The 17611-nt window shown below is 47.2% G+C and overlaps 1 pseudogene; it reads right to left on the bottom strand.

Annotated features, from left to right (window-relative positions):
• Positions 1 to 14372: 14372 nt before the first annotated feature.
• On the bottom strand, positions 14373 to 15805 carry LOC125547293 (annotated as a pseudogene).
• Between the last annotated feature and the right edge of the window lie 1806 nt (positions 15806 to 17611).

Below are 17611 nucleotides of genomic sequence, written 5' to 3'. Positions count from 1 at the left end.
TCACTACTATCTTTGCTTTGCTAGATGCTCGCTCTTTTGCTATGCAATGCTACGATGCCTACCATTGCTTTCAAGCCTCCCAAATTGCCATGTCAAACCTCTAACCCACCATGTCCTAGCAAACCGTTGATTGGCTATGTTACCGCTTTGCTCAGCCCCTCTTATAGCGTTGCTAGTTGCAGGTGAAGATTGGAGAGTTCCTTGTTGGAACATTTATTTACTTGTTGGGATACTATATATCTTTTTATTAATGCATCTATATACTTGGTAAAGGGTGGAAGGCTCGGCCTTATGCCTGGTGTTTTGTTCCACTCTTGCCGCCCTAGTTTCCGTCATATCGGTGTTATGTTCCCGGATTTTGCGTTCCTTACGCGGTTGGGTTATAATGGGAACCCCTTGACAGTTCGCCTTGAATAAAACTCCTCCAGCAATGCCCAACACTTGGTTTTACCATTTGCCACCTAGCCTTTTCTTTCCCTTGGGTCGCAGGCTCAAGGGTCATCTATTTTAACCCCCCCCCCCCCCCGGGCCAGTGCTCCTGTAGTGTTGGTCCGAACTGAGCTGCCTGCGGGGCCACCTCGGGGAAACTTGAGGGTTGGTTTTACTCGTAGCTAGTCTCATCTGAGTGTGCCCTGAGAAAGAGATATGTGCAGCTCCTATCGGGATTTGTCGGCACATTCGGGCGGTGTTGCTGGTTTGTTTTACCCTGTCGAAATGTCTTGTTGTACCGGGATACCGAGTCTGATCGGAATGTCTCGGGAGAGAGGTCTATTCCTTCGTTGACCGTGAGAGCTTGTGATGGGCTAAGTTGGGACACCCCTGCAGGGATTTGAACTTTCGAAAGCCGTGCCCGCGGTTATGGGCAGATGGGAATTTGTTAATGTCCGGTTGTAGAAAACCTGAAGTTGACCTTAATTAAAATACATCAACCGCGTGTGTAACCGTGATGGTCTCTTTCCGGCGGAGTCCGGGAAGTGAACACGGTGTTGGAGTTATGCTTGACGTAGGTTGTTTTAGGATCACTTCTTGATCATACTTTTATCGACCGTGCTTTGCCTTCTCTTCTCGCTCTCATTTGCGTATGTTAGCCACCATATATGCTAGTCGCTTGCTGCAGCTCCACCTCATACCTTTACCTTACCCATAAGCTTAAATAGTCTTGATCGCGAGGGTGCGAGATTGCTGAGTCCCCGTGGCTCACAGATACTTCCAAAACCAGTTGTAGGTGCCGATGAGTCCGTGCAGATGACGCAACCCAGCTCATGGAGGAGCTCTATGAAGATCTTGTCTTTTATGTTGTTTCGTTCTAGTTGATCAGTAGTGGAGCCCAGTTGGGGTCGATCGGGGACCTTTGTCGCATTTGGGGTTCTTCTTTTATTTTGGTTCCGTAATCGGGCCTTGATTGTATTTGGATGATGTAATGCTTTATTCATGTAATTGTGTGAAGTGGCAATTGTAAGCCAACTATGTATCTTTTCCCCTATTGTATTATATGGGTTGTTTGCGAAGATTACCTCACTTGCGACATTGCTTTCAATGCGGTTATGCCTCTAAGTCGTGCTTCGACACGTGGGAGATATAGCCGCATCGAGGGCGTTACATGCATGTTGCGGATGTCTTCGATGATCACAAGATCAAGATGGATGCAATGCGCTTGAAGATTAGAAAGATTAGAGAATATGCCATTCATACCGAGGCTTGGTATCATTATGCCGTTGGATCAATTGTTACCTTGGTTGTGATTATGATCGCATTTGTTTTCGCATTGAAATGTTTTACATAGTTTCAATGTATGGTTTAATTAATTAGATGCTCTGGAGAGCTATATGTTGTTAGATGAGAACTATGTATGCACTTTGGTTTTAATGTGATGATGAACTTCTATTAATTTGGACACTTAATTATATATAATGCACGCAGATGAACCGGCAATGGATGTACGGTGACAGACACACCCGCGAGTACATTAAGGGCGTGCATGAGTTTCTCGATGCGGCTGAGGCAAACAAGCAGAATGGTTTTATGTGTTGTCCATGCACTGAATGTGGGAATACGAGGTCTTACTCTAACCGGAAAATCCTTCACTCCCACCTGCTTTACAAGGGTTATGATGGAAGACGGCGAAGAAGAAGACTACGATGACAACTATGTGCCCCCTGAATACGGTGATGCTGCAACGGGGGGAGCTGGTGAAGATCAAGAGGAACCAGACGATGTGCCCAATGATGCTGCCACGGGTGAAGCTGCTGAAGATCAAGAGGAACCAGACGATGTGCCCGATGATGATGATCTCCGCCGGGTCATTGTCGATGCAAGGACGCAATGCATTAGTCAAAAGGAGAAGCTGAAGTTCGATCGCATGTTAGAGGATCACAAAAAAGGGTTATACCCCAATTGCGAAGATGGCAACACAAAGCTCGGTACCGTACTGGAATTGCTGCAGTGGAAGGCAGAGAATGCTGTGGCTGACAAAGGATTTGAGAAGCTACTGAAAATATTGAAGAAGAAGTTTCCAAAGGATAACGAATTGCCCGATAGTACATACGCAGCAAAGAAGGTCGTATGCCCTCTAGGATTGGAGGTGGAGAAGATACATGCATGCCCTAATGACTGCATCCTCTACCGCGGTGCATACAAGGATCTGAACGCATGCCCGGTATGCGGTGCGTTGCGGTATAAGATCAGACGAGATGACCCTGGTGATGTTGACGGCGAGCCCCTCAGGAAGAGGGTTCCTGCGAAGGTGATGTGGTATGCTCCTATAATACCACGGTTAAAATGTCTGTTCAGAAACGAAGAGCATGCCAAGTTGATGCGATGGCACAGTGAGAACCGAAAGAAAGATGGGAAGTTGAGAGCACCCGCTGACGGGTCGCAGTGGAGAAAAATCGAGAGAAAGTACTGGGATGAGTTTGCAAAGGACCCAAGGAATGTATGGTTTGCTTTAAGCGCGGATGGCATTAATCCTTTCAGGGAGCAGAGCAGCAATCACAGCACCTGGCCCGTGACTCTATGTATGTATAACCTTCCTCCTTGGATGTGCATGAAGCGGGAGTTCATTACGATGCCAGTTCTCATCCAAGGCCCTAAGCAACCCGGCAACGAAATTGATGTGTACCTAAGGCCATTAGTTGAAGAACTTTTACAGCTGTGGAATGGAAACGGTGTACGTACGTGGGATGAGCACAGACAGGAGGAATTTAACCTTAAGGTGTTGCTGTTCGTGACCATCAACGATTGGCCCGCTCTTAGTAACCTTTCAGGACAGACAAACAAAGGATACCACGCATGCACGCACTGTTTAGATGACACTGAAAGTATATACCTGGACAAATGCAGGAAGAATGTGTACCTGGGCCATCGTCGATTTCTTCCGACCAACCATCAATGTCGAAAGAAAGGCAAGCATTTCAAAGGCGAGGCAGATCACCGGAAGAAGCCCGCCATGCGCACCGGTGATCACGTGCTTGCTATGGTCAATGATTTACACTACATAATCTTTGGAAAGGGTCCCGGTGGACTAGCTGTTCCGAATGACGCTGAGGGACACGCACCCATGTGGAAGAAGAAATCTATATTTTGGGACCTACCCTACTGGAAAGACCTAGAGGTCCGCTCCTCAATCGACGTGATGCACGTGACGAAGAACCTTTGCGTGAACCTGCTAGGCTTCTTGGGCGTGTATGGGAAGACAAAATATACACCTGAGGCACGAGAGGACTTGCAACGTTTGCACGAAAAAGACGGCATGCCTCCGAAGCAGTATAAAGGTCCTGCCAGCTACGCTCTTACGAAAGAAGAGAAAGAAATCTTCTTTGAATGCCTGCTCAGTATGAAGGTCACGACTGGCTTCTCGTCGAATATAAACGGGAATAATAAATATGCTAGAGAAAAAGTTTCAGAACCTAAAGTCTCATGACTGCCACGTGATTATGACGCAACTGCTTCGGGTTGCATTGTGGGGGCTTCTACCGGAAAACGTCCGATTAGACATTGTGAAGCTATGTGCATTCCTCAATGCAATCTCTCAGAAGGTGATCGATCCAGAAATCGTACCAAGGCTAAGGAGTGATGTGGCGCAATGTCTTGTCAGTTTCGAGCTGGTGTTCCCACCATCCTTCTTCAATATCATGACGCACGTCCTAGTTCATCTAGTCGACGAGATTGTCATCCTGGGGCCCGTATTTCTACACAATATGTTCCCCTTTGAGAGGTTCATGGGAGTCCTAAAGAAATATGTCCGTAACCGCGCTAGGCCAGAAGGAAGCATGTCCATGGGCCATCAAACAGAGGATGTTATCGGGTTTTGTGTTGACTTCATTCCTGGCCTTAACAAGATAGGTCTCCCTAAATCACGGTATGAGGGGAGACTGACTGGAAAAGGCACTCTTGGAAGAGACTCAATAATATGCAGGGACGGATATTCTTGGTCTCAAGCACACTACATAGTTCTACAGAACTCTACCTTGGTGACCCCGTATGTCGATGAACACAAGAACAGTCTGCGCTCCAAACACCCGGAGCAGTGCGACGACTGGATTAGATGTGAACACATCAGGACTTTCAGCAGTTGGTTGGAAACACGTCTCAGAGGTGACAACACTGTTTGTGATGAGTTGTACTTATTGTCCAGGGGACCATCTTTGACTGTATTGACTTACAAAGGATACGAGATAAATGGGAATACATTTTACACGATCGCCCAAGATCAAAAGAGCACCAACCAAAACAGCGGTGTCCGCTTTGATGCAGCAACCGAGAGCGGAAAGGACACATATTATGGTTACATAGTGGACATATGGGAACTTGACTACGGACCTGATTTTAAGGTCCCTTTGTTTAAGTGCAAATGGGTCAATCTGTTAGGCGGCGGGGTACAGGTAGACCCACAGTACGGAATGACAACAGTGGATCTGAAAAATCTTGGGTACACTGACGAACCGTTCGTCCTAGCCAATGATGTGGCACAGGTTATCTATGTGAAGGACATGTCTACCAAACCGAGAAAAAGAAAAGATAAGGAAGCGAATACATCATACGATGAGCCAAAGCGCCACATAGTTCTTTCAGGAAAAAGGGACATCCTGGGAGTGGACGGCAAGACAGACATGTCTGAAGATTATGAAAAGTTTCATGAAATTCCTCCCTTCAATGTCAAGGCTGACCCAAGCATCCTGATAAATAATGAAGATTATCCATGGTTACGGCGCAATAAGCAAATGACACAAGCGAAGAAAAAGTGAAGACTTTCTCCCGCAACTATTATGATGATACCATGCCAAATTTGTAACAGACGAACATGCTACCATTGTCCGTTTTATACATGCACATGCTATGTGGGTGAAATTATGATACCATGCCAACTTTCAACCTTTTCAGAGTTCATTTTGAAATGCTTTCCAATTTCAGAGTCATTTAGCTCAAATAATGAATTAATAGCAAACAGAATGAACTACAAAACTTTTATGAAAATAAAAACAACCAATTAAAATATTATGTTATGATCAACTAAAATAAAACTATAATATTCTTCAATAGCAAAAAGAATATAATTTTTGTGACCTAAAATCAAACTATAAGTATTTAATTGTAATTATAAATAAAAAATAAATAGCAAAGAAAAAAAATTGTATTTAGTTGTAAGTATAAATAAAAAATAAATAGAAAAAAATTCTACTTTTATAGTAAAGTTATTCATAAACTAGTGATTCACACAAATTTTTAAAAATTCAAATTTAAACTATTCAAAATTTAAAACTAATGGCACTAACAGAAAGTGTATAATTTTTGTGACCTAAAAGCAAAAAGAAATCACTAAAAAACTGTAAGTATTTAGTTTTAAGTAGAAATAAAAAAAATAAAAAACCAAAAAAATGTAGAAATAAAAAAGAAAAAACCAAAAAAATGCCACCTACTGGGCCTCCACGGCCTGAATACGACTAGAAACCCTACATGGGCCAGGATTCAGGCCCGCAGAGGCCCAATAGGCCCACAGGCAGTAACAAGTTTAGGCCCGAAAGCCTGCATTAGAGAGGAGCTCGAATGGGGAGGCACAGCAGCGCTTATAAACAAGTGCCGGCGCCCTTCAGCTAGCGATGTGGGACTAAACTTCAGCTAGCGATGCAGCACAAGGCCATTGGTCCCGGTTGGTGGCACCAACCGGGACTAAAGGGGGCATTGGTCACGGTTCGTGGCACCAACCGTGACCATTGCCCCCCTTTAGTCCCGGTTGGTGCCACCAACCGGGACCAATGGCCTTCGCTTCCCGCCCTTTCGGCTGCCGAAAATTAGCCTTTGGTCCCGGTTCGTCGCACCAACTGGGACTAAAGGGAGCATTAGTCCCGGTTGGTGCCACCAACCGGGACCAAAGGCCTGGCTATATATACAGCACTTGTCAAAATTTTCATTCAGTTTCTCAACTCCCCGCCGCCGACGCCACCCTCTGCCCCGACGCCCTGCTCCTCGTCGTCGTCGCCCCGTCGCCGCCCGCGCCCCGCGTCGCCCCGACGCCGTCGCCGCCGCCCTCGACGCCATCTGCCCCGACGCCCTGCTCCTCGTCGTCGTCGCCCGCGCCCGTCGTGGTCTCCCCGTCGCCGCCCGCGCCCGTCGTCGTCGCCCCGTCGCCGCCCGCGCCCCGCGTCGCCCCGACGCCGTCGCTGCCCCACGCCGCCCCGCCGCCGCCCTCGACGCCATCTGCCCCGACGCCGGCACCGCTCCCCTCTGTGAGCACCTGCCGCCATGCCCCTCTGCCCTGCCGGCGCCACCATGTTTTTTTTCATATGTTGCAATATGTTTTTTTATTTTTATTAGTTTATTTTTTTGTTCATATGTGATGTATATGTGTATGTGGCTATAATGTATATGTGTATGTGATGTATGTGGCTAGAATTTGCTAAATATATATATGATTTTTTTTAGGTTATTTTCATTTGTAGAAATTTTTTATGTATCTAGGAATATTTTTGTTCATAGATGATAGATGATCAAATGATGATTTTTTTGTTCATAGATGATAGATGATCAAATGATGTTTTTTTGTTCATAGATGATCATATGATTTTTTTAGGTTATTTTCATTTGTAGAATTTTTTTATGTATCTAGGAATTTTTGTCAAATGATCAAATGATGTTATGGCGGCGGAACATTCATGAGAGAGGCGGGGAAGAGGAGAAGAAGAGGAGAGGAAGAAGAGGAAAAAAAGAAGAGGAAGAAGAAGAATAAAAAGAGGAGAAGAAAGAATAGAGGAGAAGAAGTTCTTCTCCTCTATTCTTTCTTCTCTTCTTTTTTCTTCTTCTTCTTTTTTTTATCGGGAACAAGGGCATGTCGAGAGTGTCGTCGAGCAGTCAGGAAACTAGGGCTTACCCGAAGAAGGAGAAGAAGAGAAGAGGAAGAAGAGGAGAAAAAAAAGAAAAGGAAAAAATAGGAAGAAGAAGAAAAAAAAAGAGGAGAATAAGAAGGAATAGAGGAGAAGACTTTGTCAGTTCTTCTTCTCCTCTAGCTATTCCTTTCTTCTTCTACTCTGTCTTCTTCTTCTTCTTCTTCTTCTTCTTCTTAATTTTTATCGGGGGTTCGAGGGTTCGAGGGGTCGAGGATCGCCGAGGGGTCGAGAGAGGTTTCCTAGTGTCAAAGTATTGAAGAAATCCATGCCTTCATCATTAGCCAGAAGTAACTAGGGCATGTTGGTACGAAGTTCTGCAAAGTTGTTCTAGAATGGATTCCCGGATAGAATAATCCGCCTTTTGTTACGAATTCAGCAAAGGCCTTCCAAATAGCGATATTCGGAAGTCTCTTGCTGAACTTTGTACCAAAAAGCGAATTATCCTATCTGGGACTCCGTTCCAGAACAACTTTGAAGAGCTTCGTACCATCATGCACATGTTACTTTCGCCTAATGATGAAGACATGGTTTTGTTGAATCCTTTGACACTAGGCAACCTCCCGACCCCTCGGCGATCCTCTCGAACATGAGAGGAAGAAGAGGGTCGTCTAGGGGTCGAGGGTTCCAGGGTCGTCGGGTTCGAGGGGTCGAGGATCGCCGAGGGGTCGAGAGAGGTTTCCTAGTGTCAAAGTATTGAAGAAATCCATGCCTTCATCATTAGCCGGAAAGTAACCAGGGCATGTTGGTACGAAGTTCTGCAAAGTTGTTCTGGAATGGAGTCCCGGATAGAATAATCCGCCTTTTGGTACGAATTCAGCAAAGGCCTTCCAAATAGCGATATTCGGAAGGCTCTTGCTGAACTTTGTACCAAAAAGCGAATTATCCTATCTGGGACTCCGTTCCAGAACAACTTTGAAGAGCTTCGTACCATCATGCACATGTTACTTTCGCCTAATGATGAAGACATGGTTTTGTTGAATCCTTTGACACTAGGCAACCTCCCGACCCCTCGGCGATCCTCTCGAACATGAGAGGAAGAAGAGGATAAAAAAAGAAGAGGAAGAAGAAAAAAAGAGGAGAAGAAAGAATAGAGGAGTTCTTCTCCTCTATTCTTTCTTCTCCTCTTTTTTTTCTTCTTCTTCCTCTTTTTTTATCGGGAACGAGGGTCGTCGAGGGACATAGATGTAGTGTCGTCGTTGTCGATATATACCCCCTCCCGATAGCTTACTATGATTAGGTAGCTAGTTCTACGTTTGGCACTAATATATCCATCTGTCATGTTTGAATAATAATTGCCATGTTGTAAATATTTGTAGAAACTATGGACACCGACCTAGACGAAGCAACAAAAGAAGCGTTGTTGAGGGACATAATCGCAGAAGGAAGTGATTCCATCTCGTTGTTTCTCAACAAAACCGATGGTTTGGAAGGAGAGGGTGAACAAGCTGGCTACGATGACCTAATGCCGGTGCAAGAAGAAGAACATGAGGACGGCTCCGGTGACCCAATGCCGGTGCAAGGAGACCGTGATGACGGCTCCAGTGACCGAACCGAGTCCGGCCAGGTATATATATTAGTTAAGCCTATGCTGACTAGCTGATTGATGCATTCATTGTTTTGGTATGTACACATATTAATTAAGTCTTTGTTCTTTTTTCTAGCCCTCCGGATCGAGCACAACTTCGGTAAAGAGACGAGGCCCGAAGAAAAAGTTGAGCTCGGATGAAAAGTTTGAGATCATAGCAATCGCGCCCGACGGCCAACCTATTGAACCCCTCCGGACAAAGAGCGCATTTGTTGCTCAGTGCGGGGTTCTGGTTAGGGACAAGATCCCGATAAGCATCCAGCAATGGTTTAAGCCGGCTACAGAAGACCCTGAGGTGTCTTATGTCAATGATATGCAGAAAAATGATCTTTGGACTGAGCTGAAGTCAAATTTCACCCTACCGCCTGAGGATAATCCAGAGAACCCAGTTAAAGAGAAATTAATCAAGTCTTTTGCTCTGAAGAGGATGGCAGAACTATTCAGGAGGTGGAAAAAGAGCTGAATAAGTTTGTCGAAAATAATGAGACACCAGAATTCAAGGGCAGATATGAGAAGATCAGAGATCACTAGCCCGCATTTGTGGCCCACAAGACATCAGAAAAGATTAAGACATCAGAAAAGATTAAGAAGATGTCGGCGACAAACAAGCAAAATGCTGCGAAGAAGAAGCTCTACCATCGCACGGGGTCAGGTGGCTACCTCGTAGCCCGGCCTAAGTGGTCCAAGACTGAGAATGATCTGGTTCATAAAGGGATCGAACCAGAGACAATTAACTGGCCAGACCGTTGCCGGACTTGGTTCTTCGGGGCTGGCGGAACCCTGGACCCTGTAACAAGGAAGTGCATTTGGACGAACGATCAAATGGACATACCAGTCAGTAAGCTTAAGCAGTATATCGAAGCAGCGCAGGAAGGGACGTTCTTTCCAGATAGAGAGAACGACGAGCTCACAATGGCCCTCGGGAATCCTGAGCACCCTGGACGGACACGAGGCACGCCAGGCTCCATTCCGTGGAAGGTTGGGTTTCCGGACGCAGGCGGTTACAAATCCCATGAGAGGAGGAAAAAAGTGCAGCAGACCCAAATACAGGCGCTGCAAGCAAGGGTAGATGCGATAGAGGAACGAGAAGCAAATCGCAGCAAACGTACTGCCGAAGCCTCCCCCGAAGCTACCCCGCCATCTCAGCGCAGAAGTAGCGTGGCTTCCACCGAGCTGCTTCAGCTGGAGCATGCCTTGACGGCTCCTGCCAGCTATCCCGTGGATGCTATAACGGAGTCTCAAAATTTCCACCTTATGACGCAATGGATGAATTTGAAGGTCAAGGCGGCTGTTGGCTCTGTTTATCCTACTGAACCCGGCGCAACTTTTCACTGCCGGCCGATTCCAGAAGGATATGCTAGGGTGATGGTGGATGAGATAACGGAGGGATTTGAGGACCTCCAGCTTGACCACCCTACCGGTGAAGGGGAGACTCGGCTGGGGTCTGCTCTGAAGACTCCATGCCTATGGCGGAAGGAGCTCATCAACCTTCCGAACTGGACGCCACCGCCTCCTCCTCCTCCTCCGGCGAGTCAGGGCACTCCGCCTCCACCGCCTCCTCCTCCGGCGAGTGACGATCAGGGCCCTCGGCCGGCTCCTTCTCCGGCGCGTGGTGGCACTCCGCCTCCTTCTCCGCCTGCGCCGACGCGCCCGAGCAGCCAGCCTCCTCCTTCTCCGCCTCGTCAGCAAGGGCGGAAGAGACCTGCCGCCGCTCCAGCTGCTCCGGCGCGTCGTAGTCCTTCTCCTCCGCCTCTTAAGCAAGTAAAGAAGACAACCGCTCCGTCTGCTCGGTCGGCGTCTAGCAGTACAACCAGAGGCGGGAGGACATACAGATTCGGTCCTTCTCTGAAGACTCCAGAGAAGTTACCATATGAGAGGACCCTGGAGGAGAACGCCGAGATCGCGCGAGAAGAAGTGAGGAACTTCTTTGAAGGGGTGAAAGCAAAGAAACATCCACCTCTGGAGGAGAAGGTAGATCGGGTGAAAGTGAAGCGCACTCTGGCTGCCCTGACAAAACCACCGAAGTCTGATCCGCCGAAAGGAAACTATGACCGCATTATTGGAAAGGAATTTGCCGAAGCGGAGCGGTCGGGAAGTACTGTCAGTGATCAAAGGCTGAAAGAACGACGAGCTGGGAAACAAATTGCCCAGCTCGGCGAACAAGCGAAGAAATCGTGCCCCCCGCTCAAGGTGCCTAGCCACAACGTCGCTAATGATCCGAGGATGGTGCCCGGTTATACCAATCTTGTAGATTACCTGCCCGACGAAGTACATTATGAACCCATGGACGTGCAAATACAAAGATACGGGTACGGGAAGCCTCTCGTCAAAGATGAAAGATCTCTATCAACGATGATGCGAAGATTGCATGATTGGTACTTGAAAATCTGCAGAGACTCTGGGGGGAGGAGTACTTTGTATGTGAAAGTTAAAAAGGAGCATGACCTCGTTGGAATTGATCTGTTGCCTGTTCCATTTGAGGAGTTCTATCAGTTTTTTAATCAATTGGCCCTCGATAAAACAACGGTCACCTGCTACTGTCTGTAAGTAGTACTACTTCTGTCATTAAGTTTCTCTATATAGCTTAGCTCTTTCATTGCATGTATTTATAATCATCCTCACTATATTATGCAGATTGAAGATCGCCGAATTGAAGAAAAGACAAGTCGGTGATATTGGGTTCATTAACACATATCTCATAGATGCAACTCAGGTTAAACTTCATGCCGCAGCTACCGAGGCCAACTTGCTACGATCGTTCGTAATAAATCAAAACAAAGATATAATACTCTTTCCTTACAACTTCAGGTGAGTGTTACTGTCTTGTGCGTATTCGGTTTCCCTTATATATTAGTCAAGGTTATAGTAATGTAATTCATGAGTTATGCATGTGTGTGCAGTTTCCACTATATTCTCCTAGAGATTAAGCTTGAGCAGGGAGTAGTAATCGTCTTGGACTCTAAACGAAAAGATCCCAGGAGTATGCGGACATGACTGAAATCCTCAAGAAGTAAGTTAAATCGATCATTATCCACCATATCAGCAACTTTGTTCATTTCCTGATATCAAGTAATTATTTTCTTTGTCCGACAGGGTTTGGAGAAAATTCACCAAAAACAGTTCCGGGACTGCCGAAGGAGCTGGAATTTAGACACCCGAAAGTAAGTACTATAGTAGCATGTTCCGCGCATCTCCTAGTGATTCAAGCGCTAGTTTCATCAATACCATTTAGCATTCTTGCTTATCAGTTTGATTGACCTCTATTTCTTGTAAAGTGGTTGTGGCAGGAATAAGGGAATGATTTCTGTGGATACTACATCTGCGAGTCCATCCGCCACACGACCTGTGAGCGGGGCGGGTACTCTAACGAACAATATGAAGTACGTAAATAACAACATTCACAATTTTATTTTATTACCATCATTTGTGTTGAGTTTCATTCATTTATATATATATATATATATATATATATGTATTGACCCCCTTCTTCAAATTAGATGTTTCGGAAGCGGGATGAACTCCTAGCACCAGCTCGCATGCGAGCAATTCAAGAGGAATTGGCGGCATTCTTTCTTGACCACGTGATCCCTGAAGACGGAGAATTCTATGTGGACCCTGAGTCCGTATGATTATATTTATAAGAGATAATTATTGTATATATGTAGCCGGTAGTGTCAGATAGATATACGAGAACTTGTTGTTCGACCAATCTCTTGGAGAAGGAGAGGTGGTCGATATCACTTCTCTCTGTATGCATATATGTTCATGACGATCTTCTGTTTCCTTCGTTTGCTTACTAGCTAGCTAGCGTGTCTAGTCCTCTCTATACGTATGTATAGTACGTAGCGTCGACCAAGCACGGACATAACAGAGGACACTTCTCTCTATTAATTATAGCTAGCTAACACAATATATGAAACACCTAAATTAACCCCCCAAAACCCCCAACCCCCCCCCCTTTCAAAAAAAACAAAAACCCCAGCCACAGAAATGCTGACGCGTGGATGCCTATTGGTCCCGGTTGGTGCCACCAACCGGGACCAAAGGGTCTCCTGACTGGGCTCTGCGCACTGCCCACGTGGAGGCCCATCAGTCCCGGTTCTGGATTGAACCAGGACTAAAGGGTCGGGGCATTAGTACCGACACTTTAGTCCCGGTTCAGGAACCGGGACTAAAGGCCCTTACGAACCGGGACTATAGGCCCTTTTTCTACCAGTGTATAAATTAAAGTAAACCACACCAGTTTTCACTCTAATTTTCTAGGATTTACAATGGAATTTTTACTAGGTACCCTTAGTTTACACTGGAATTTACTGGGTATTTACAGTGTAATTGTCTTTTGTCTCCATGCTTATACCGGTTTTTGCACTGTAACTTTCTATTTACGCTGTAATTTTCTAGGATTTACTGGATTTAATTTACACTGTAATTGCAGTGTAATTTCACTGTAATTTCCTAGGATTTACAGTGGAATTTTTACTAGGTGACATGATTTAATTTACACTAGAATTTACTGAGTTTACAGTGTAATCTTTTGTCTTGTTTACACCGGTTTCTGCACTGTAATTCTCTATGATTTACACTATCATTTGCTAGGATTTACAGATTAGGCACCTACAGTTTAATTTGCTCTGGAATTTACTGGGTATTTACAGTGTAATTGCATCTTTTATCTACATTTTCACTGGATTTTGCACTGTAAATTTCTAGGATTCGCTCTGTAAATTTCTAGGATTCGCACTGTAATTTTCTAGGATTTACTGGCAGTGTAATTTCAAGTAGTTACAGTTTATTTTACACTGGTAATTTTAGGTATTTTTTGTTTTACAAGTATAGTTACATGGGGATTTACACTGGAAATTACTAGGTTCCTACACTGTATGTTTTTTGAAATTTTTATTGTATTTCCCATGTTAATTCCTTGTTGATGTCCTGTATGTTTTTCCCAGAATTATAGCTGATGTTGATCTCTCTATTTTTACATGAAGCAATTTCTTTGTGATTTGTTCATGCAAGAGGTGAAGAGGAGTTTGCCCTTTGCGTGCGTTCCATTGTGGGCATGTGATGTGTGGTCCTGGAGATCAGGCGGGTGCTGGGCCCTGATTTTCTAGAGGGGTTTGTTGTCCAGGACGAACCATGTCAATTGTTTAGCCCAACCCGTGTCAATTTCTTTTTGTTATCTGTTGATATTTCTGCTATTTACAGGTGCCAGCTGTTGATTGGTGAGGGTATTTGATTGTTTTTGAATTGAAAAACAGTCAAATGTCAAATATGTTTCAATCAATTGAGAATTAGCGAATCCGCTAAAACTACTATCCTGGGCTGCATGTAAGGGTCGCTTTGAGATCCACCAAGCAATGATCACACTCCCATGTTGTTTTATCTTACGTAACTGTGGAAGGTGTATACTAGTAGTACACGAACCAGTCAAGCGAAGAGAACTCCGATCGTCTGCAGCAGCTGGGCGGTGTGACCTCTCCGGACGCGGACCCGCCGGCGTTTTGGCACTTGGCCTGCGCCGGCCGCTGGTGCCGGTACCTCAGCCTGATGTTCCTGAGCTTGATCCCGCTGCAGGGGTTGGTGCCGCTGCAGTTGAACTTCACCGCCACGGGCGTCGCCGACGAGCCCTTGATGTCCGTGTGGTTGCATGCATGTAGATGTAGGGAAGGAGACGTACATTGCCCGGGCAGCCGACCTTGCGGGGGCAGTAGTTCTGGTCGACGACCATGGGGTTGGCCACGCGGTTCATGGTGACCCGCGAGAAGGAGACGTTGGTGACAGAGCCGGAGCTGGGCATCGCCCACGTCTTGATTCGCAGGCCGTTGGTTGTGCCCTTCAGCACCGCCCTGTCCACCGTCACGTTTCTCACTCCCTCCTCACCGTCCTGCCATCCTAGGCTCCCGATGCTGCCACCGTCCATCCAACGCAAACACAAAACCAATGCTATCTATCAAACGCTGCACAAATCACAAGCAAACAAAAAAAATGTATGATGAACTGGCAACTGAAGGTGGCACCTGATGCCGTGGCCCGAACCGCACTTGATGTCCCTGATGAGCATGTTGGAGGTGCCGGGCCCCAAGGAGATGCAGTTGTCGCCGGTGCCGATGGTGGTGTTGAGGATCCTCACGTGGCGGGAGTGGCTGGCGTGGATGCCGTCGGTGTTGGGACTGTCGGCCGGCGCGATGATCCGGACGCCTTGGACCGTCACGCTTCTGCAGTCGAAGATGGTCATGTGGAATTCCTTACTGTCAAGCAGTGTCAGCTGCTTCACGCTCACGTCCTTGGATTGGCTAATGTCGAGTGTCTGCAAACACATGTATGGCCGACGTCCGTCATAAGGAAACTGAACCGAATTACGATGCAAAAAGAAACCAAAAAGTTCATGTCATCACTCACCCTGGGCCCCTGCCCGGCGGTGCACCTACCGGCCTTCTTGCACGCCCAGTACTCCTGCCCCTGCCCGTCCAGCGTCCCACCACGGATCGCCAGGCCGTCTGCATGGTGGAACATGATCCACGTCCTGTTGTCCACTGCCGACGGCGCGAAGACAGTGCTGTTGTTGTCAATGGCTACGTCCACGCCGGCGCTCCGACATGGCCCCTTGAAGTAGGCCTGGCTGAGCAGGAACCTGCCCGCCGGCACCCGTAGCACCGGCCGGGAGCCGGAGCGCCCCGTGTCATTGCATGCCGCACCCCACGCGGCCAGAATTGCCCCCGCCGAGTCCGTCCCGTCGTCGAGGCCTCGCGCCGTAGTCCACCACATTGTACTCTGCCGCCGTCGTCAACGCCACCAGTGCCATCAACACCACCAACAGCAGCGAGAGCCTATGACCGCTCATCGCACGATCGGTCGGATGCTATCTCTGTGAAACTATGATATGATAATGACGATGATTGGATCAGGTGGATAGATTGTTGGCCCAGACCCGACGTCAAGTACTTTCTGCAATGGCAACAAGTGACGAACGATGAGCTGTGATCTCGCTTGTTGCCGCAGGTCCCTCCGACTCGACAAGTTCTTTCCGCCGAGACCATCGAGCTTCGTTCCGATCGATTAATTTCCGACGGAACACGCGTGTTGTAGAGTCGCTGGCTTCCGGCAAGTTGCAAATACGCTCGTAAGCTAGCTGACCAAAACGATCCGCGGAATACTCTACGCGGAACAGTAGACACGAGTTTATGGCAACAAGTTACACGTGGAGTACAAGCATATTTAAAGGGGGTTCGTCTATGTCACATCTAGATATGAGATATTATCTTATACCTAACTCCCTCTCACATCTAATTCCCTCATCCTTAATTTTTTTAAAAGTCTCCATGGATTTATTTTGTCCTTAAGGATGAGGAAGTTAGATGTGAGATAATATCTCATATCTAGATGTGAAATAGCAAACCCGATTTAAAAGAGTATAATTAGGTGACTGATACTGTAGGTCGTCGTTAATTCCAATAGTGCGTGACGTTCTCTTGTTTTTTCGTTCCAACCAACCAGAAAACGGACCACTTTTTTTTTCTTTTTCTCAATCTAATAATAATTATAATATGGAAAAAGGAAATGAATGGCACGCACGCACGCGCACGTAAAAGCATCTCCAACACTAGCTGTAAAAAACGCGTGCATGCGGTAAAAGTGGGTTTTAGCGCATGTGGGGCGGTTTCGCGCGCTACAGCGGGCGCGAGAAACTCAGGCGCACGAGAAAAGATCGCACGCGGCGTCCGACGTGCTTTATAAATCCAGCGCCACCATGCCACCGGGCCGTCGGGGAGCTTCGGGCTACCGCAGTGTCCGCACGCGCCCCTCCACCGCCTTCTCCGCCGAGATCTGATCCGGCGAGATGCGCCTCGACCTCGGCACTTTAGACAGTGCCCACGAGGCCGCCCGTGCATACTACGCGGCGGCGTGGCGCCTCCGGCGGCCTCGTAGGGAGATGAATTTCCCTGAGGTGGCGACGCGGGAGCAGGCACAGGAGCTCGCGCCTCCCCCGCGGCTTTCATCGACGAGGACCGTCATGACAACCGGAGGCGGGAGCGCCGCCTCAACATCACTGAGATGGACGAGGAGGCCATGGCGCTGTGCCGCCAACGGTTCCCACAGGACGTCGTTAGCGAGCGCGAATTCTACGCGCAAAGGAGGGCGGAGAGGGCGAAGAGGAGGGTGGAGCGAGCCGCCTATCATGAGGACAGGCGTACGCGGAAGGCAGCCGCACTCTTCAACATCGAGCTAGGAGACGCATCGACCTGAAATCAAAACAATGATCGGTATATTGACACCTTCATTACGATGTCGGAGGAGGAGGAGGGCATCACCGAGTTGGAGTCGGAGGAGGAAGACGACGAGTAGTTGAACTATGCTATAAACTATCTATGTTATCTATGTTGAACTATCTATGTATTGTTTTTCCTCTATCTATCGTTGTATCTATGTATCTTGTTTTTTGCGTACATATGTGTATTGTACGCTGTAGTTTAACGCATCTATTGGAGCGGCGTGTACGCACAATTTTTTGCAGCGAGCGCTCCCCGACAGGCTAGAAGTGGCTATTTCAACGCTGTAATCTGCTTTTAGCGTGCCACGCGGTTGCGCGCCTGTTGATGCTGCTCTAAGAGTAGGTCTTCTTCCTCCTAGGCCCGTACGTAGGTCGTTT

The sequence above is a fragment of the Triticum urartu genome, chromosome 3, assembly GCF_003073215.2.
Source record: "Triticum urartu cultivar G1812 chromosome 3, Tu2.1, whole genome shotgun sequence".
Lineage (NCBI taxonomy): Eukaryota > Viridiplantae > Streptophyta > Magnoliopsida > Poales > Poaceae > Triticum > Triticum urartu.
The sequence above is the reverse complement of the archived record's forward strand: the minus strand, read 5'-3'. Positions and strand labels throughout refer to the sequence as shown.